This window comes from Bactrocera latifrons, unplaced genomic scaffold (assembly GCF_001853355.1).
Source record: "Bactrocera latifrons isolate USDA-ARS-PBARC rearing strain unplaced genomic scaffold, ASM185335v1 scaffold_17, whole genome shotgun sequence".
Classification (NCBI taxonomy): Eukaryota; Metazoa; Arthropoda; class Insecta; order Diptera; family Tephritidae; genus Bactrocera; species Bactrocera latifrons.
The window spans coordinates 1,063,624-1,069,035 of NW_017535185.1; positions in this window are offsets into that span (position 1 = coordinate 1,063,624).

Here is a 5,412-nt window from a genome sequence, read left to right on the forward strand (position 1 = left end):
AACGGAAGGAAATTTTTAAAATTATTTCAAAAAATGGTTATTACTAATTAAATTTAAAAAAAAAAGTTACATTTAAATTATAATTAATCAAAAATTCTATATAAAATTTGTATTCTAAAATTTCTTCCATAAAAAAAATATTCTGTTAATGTATTAGGTATTTGCACAAACTAAACTGAACAGCCGCCAGAACAACGATATGTAAGAATTATTTAGTAAACATTTTAAAATAACTTTTCCTTTCAGTTCAGAACTTCCATACCTTCAGATACAGCACACTTCCAGCTTTTGTAATATTAATTGTTTTCACAATAAATGTATAACAAAATTTTCGTAACTCTGCATTTTAGTTAGAAAAGAGTTGTATAAACTTGCTTCCATTTGCCACAAATCAAAAATTTTCCATAATTTACAGATTACACACTTGTATTATTTTTAATAATATTTTAGAAAATTTATTTCACAAACAACAATTTTATTTTTTAAATTTCCCACAGCTTAACAAACGCACGTCTTTTCTTTAGTAAGTTAGTACGCAATTTACACGATTTCACGATACACTTTCGCAAACAAAGCGGCAAAAAAAAACACAACCTTCACATTGTCAAGTCGTTAGTGAACTGAATTTGGCCGTTGACTAGGTAGTGGCCCAACAGCGATCCATGCACAAGTTGGCAGCGTATTGGGGGTCTAGCCAGCTAGTGTGTGTGGAATGTATTGATAACGCGGCTAGGCGCAAGAGAGCGCCAAATCGTTAAACATTTGCTCCAATCAGTGCTGCCGTTGCACGGCGTCATAAAGTGTAACGGTGGTATCTACGATTTTGATATTTTTAAATAATTGGCAAAAATTCAAATTTGTTAATATTTAAAAAAATAGATTTTGTTTATTTTGTGCAGACATTTGCGCAATAATATGAAATTCTCTCAAAACGCAAAACTGAAGTTAAGGTGCATAAGCTAGTTAGCTCCACAAAAGCAACAAGACTATGCTCCAACTAGCGCTGTGTGCCTCTATCATTGATGTGGATTTGTGCTCTCTTTTGTAATGTACGCGCTCTCTTTGACCCAATCAGTGAGATTCAGTGTTCTGAGTAAGCTGAGCATTGCTTTATTTTGTTAATGGCATATGACTCTGTTTTCGTATATTTGTGGAAACTATAGCTCAGCTGATTGTCGATTTTTGGCCGAATTGTTTATAGCTGCATTTGGCGATTTGTTGTTGTATATAAGTGAGTGTTTTGTTTGCATTGAGTACTTTCCTTCATATAGTTTGTATGTAAAGTATGTACTGGCTTTGATCTTTGTTTGGAAATATATATGTACTTATAACTGTTTAACTTATATATATATATATATATATCTGTGACAGTCAGCTGCTTGCTTTAATGAGATTTTCTTTCTTTTTCTTTTCACATATAGAATAGGGGGGAACTTTTTAGTGTAAACAAAAGCCAACACTGAGTAGCGGGAATTTTTCGGTATTTGAAATTCACCAAGGAATTCGATGAGTATAACTATATCATTCAAGCTACTGAAAATCAGTTGTGAAATAAATCACATATTAGTCACGCCGAAATCTGGTCGTCTGTGTATTGTTTTATAGACTCCTAAATAGAGACATCTGAAATATTTTACGTGAAACTCACTCGCTTTACGTTAGTAATTTCGAAAACATTTTCCGAGATTCATTATTTAAAATTCATCGAAGTAGATATATTGATATACTCTAAAGGGGGTATTCTAGTCAAAAAATAAGAAATTATCGATTTTTTATTCTTTCAACTATTTTTTATGAACTTCAAAACCGTCTTTTTTTAAAAGGATATCCAAGATTTTCAGGTAAATTGTAGAGAGTCCCCTTTATGAACGTTTTGAAACGAGATCTATTTTAGATTTATTTGACCGATTTACCCAAAAATTGTAGAATATCTCTACACCTAAAAATTTTAGAGAGGCTTTTTTAAGGACTTCAAAACCGTCTGTTTTAAAACGATACCCAAGACTTTTCAGATCGATTTACCTGAAAATTTTAGAGTGTTTTTTTACGACATTACATTACAAGTACCAGAACTTCAGGGGAAAATAATTCTTTTTATTGATTTTAAGTAAAATTACTTTGTCTTAAAAAATATTAAAAAGTTCCGCTTTTGCTGCTGGTCACTTTATCTCTAAACGATCATACATTGCCAAAGCAACAATACCGACTACTACTAAGCGCAAGCTTTTCGAGCGCTTTTGCATTCTAAAGAATACACAATAATCACCGACTCTCAGAAAATATCACCAGCGCGCCACTGGGGAGAAAACAAAATTACAATTTGACATTGAGTGAAAGAGACAAAGCTTATTATTAGTATCAGAGCTTTATACTATGTGTGAAGTTTAAAGCATAGTGAGTCAAGTGAAAAGCCTGAAATAACTACAGGGCCACCAATAAAGTTAGAAATGAGGAATGACTAATTAATTTGAGATAGGTGGTTATCAAGTCGTGAACCAGTAACAGCTGACAAAAAGACCAATTTGGAGAAAGTAATGCCTTTTTGAAAATCACACTTCCAGAAAAACACCCTTCATAATATATATTTAAATTTTTTTTTGGTAAAATTGTATTCGGTTTTTTGTTTATGTATTTTTACTTACTCACCAATGTCTCAGTTTTTTTCCAATTTTTCTTTCAAATTCAACATCTTTTGTTAAATATTTTTATTTTATTTATTGTTATTTTTTTTTTTTTTTTTCAATACTCTTAGCTGGCTTTAGTAGCTACATATTTTATTCAAACATAGCTTACTTAGGTTGCGCTTACATACATACATGTTTAGAAAAATTAAACAAAATGCTATAGATTTTATGAATTTATAAATACTAGGGTGGGCCAGTTGAAAAATAATTATTTTTAAATATTTTTCATAAGAAAGTTATAGCAGTTGAGCGAAGTTAAGTGCCTGAAATGGATTTTTTACAAGATAAAAATAAAAAATCACAAAAACTTGAGTTATGTCAATTCTTCACAAGAATTTTGAGGTTATGTGAAAAAGACGTTTATACAAAAGTTATAGATCTCTTCATTTGTTATCACTTTGTCATATAACATTTCTCTACATGCGCGTAGTTTTGCCGGAAATCGAAGCATGTGAAAATCGTAAAAAGGGGAAAAAATTCACAATAAGTTGAAATCTAATGGAAAGGAGCGATAAAATTAAAAAAAAACAAAAAAAAAAAAAAAACGGTTAAACCATTTTTGACGTTAAAGACATCAACCACTCCCCTTCCCTCGTCTTTTCCGACCTTAGATCGGCACTTTTTAAGTGACTTTTCCAAGAAAAATTTTTTGATCTAAATTTTATATTGCCTTTTAGAGAAAAGATTTTCAGAGTAAAAATGGAAAATATTACTAATATGTGCTCATACATAAAATACCGACCCACTCTAATACATGTTTAAGCCTTTCGAATGTGAATTATTTATTTGCATTTATTACTATGCTCATGAGTATAGGCGTATTACTGCAATGATAGCGAAAGTACTAAGTACTATATAAGTATGTATGTATGTGGTATGGTTATGTATACAGAATTCTCAGTAAATACAAATTTAGCTATTTACAAATATTTATGAGTTCTTTAGGTTTTCTTACTAATTACACATTGATGCTTACTTCTTTTAGTTTTGTATAAATGCAGCCAAAAGCTTTTGCTTTGAAATATTAAAATGTACAACAGCAGTAAATGGCATGATTTTAAGTTAGAAATGATGATGTCAGTTTTTAGTACATTTTTAGCACACACATTATTGGTGTATATGTGCATAAATAACTAAGCCGACGAGGAAATTCATAAAGCTGTAAAATATGCGCACAAAAATTGCTGCACAATTGTGAAACTCACATATTTCGAAAACAGTTTTAGTACTAATTTTTAGTGCTAAAGTACTGCGGTATGTGTAATTACGTAAAAAGTTGGCTTTAACAATCTCTAGAAAATATTTGAAAATGTTCAAATTTTTAGTACACATTTTAGTACAAATTTAGAACATGTTTTAGTTGGTAAAAAGTTCTCATATACATTTTTTTAGAAGGAGAAATTTTAGGAAAAATTTAATAATGTACAAAAGTTCAGCATAATTTTTAATAAAAAATTTTAGTACTATATTTAAGTACATATTTTGGTTCACAATTTTATACAGGTTTTTGCGCACTTTTTTATTACTTAGCGACAGAACTGCGCTGAATATATTAAAAATATAAATTAAAAATATTTTAGGGAAAATTTTTTAGTACACTGTACTAAAATGTAAATATTAATAAATAAATATTTTTAGTTCGTCCTAACCGGTTATAACCCTACGGTACAGCTATTTACGCACATACAAATGGTTTAGTAAACAAAATAGTATTTTAGTACAATGTCCGTTGTGAAAATATGCAGTTGGGTGTACTGTTTGGTAGGCATTTTATTTAGTACACGCAATTTTTAGTATCAGCAGGCATGAGTTGCAGTTTAGTACTTATAGTTTTAAATATTTGTTAAAAAATTGCTGCAAAATTATATTTTAGTACATAGTACATATCTATATACATACATACGAAATGGTAGTGGTTTTGTTTAATTTTTTTAGTACACAAACTTTCTACGCCCGACATGCGTCAATTTCAGTACATTTCATACAGAGCAAAGCTTTGAAGAGCTTATTTTTCATGGAAAGTTTTTAGTACTAGTTCTAGTACAAATTGCAAGTGCACCTTTTTATTAAAGATATAACTATGTACAAAAATTTTTGTATACACTTTAGTATAGTTTACCGTAAATTTTTTTAGTACACTTTTAGTACAAAGTAAAATTTTGCTAGCAAAAGCTATTAATGCATTTAGAACTTATTATACGTGTACTAAAAATGTTGTAGAAGGAAAATTAAAAACATATGAAAAGTTCTTAGTAGTAATTTTTAGTACAACGAACTTCGGTGCATGTAAGGGCCTAAAAATTCCAAATTTCACATTTCTAATAAATATTCAATTATGTACAGAAAATTTGTACAAATTTTAGCGCATTGCTAAATTTGAATAACGGCGACAATTATTAGAAGAGTTTGACTTGAATTGAATAGTAAGTGATGCTATTGATCCATCTTTAAAAAAAATCTCAATAACAGTCAACAATCGCTTATAAAAGTATGCGTACATATGAAATGAAATGTTCTAATGGATGCTGCTATTGTCTTTTTATGCTTGCTAAGCATTTTATTGGTTTATTTCGCTTCAATTTATGTATTGTTATGCTGGCAACTGTTTAGCTATGATTTCTATAACGGTAATATACAAACCGGCATGTATGGGTTGTGGTGATTTCATTTCATTTTTTTGCTTTGCCTTCTTTCATGCTTTTTTATATTAAGTTTTTTATTTATTTTA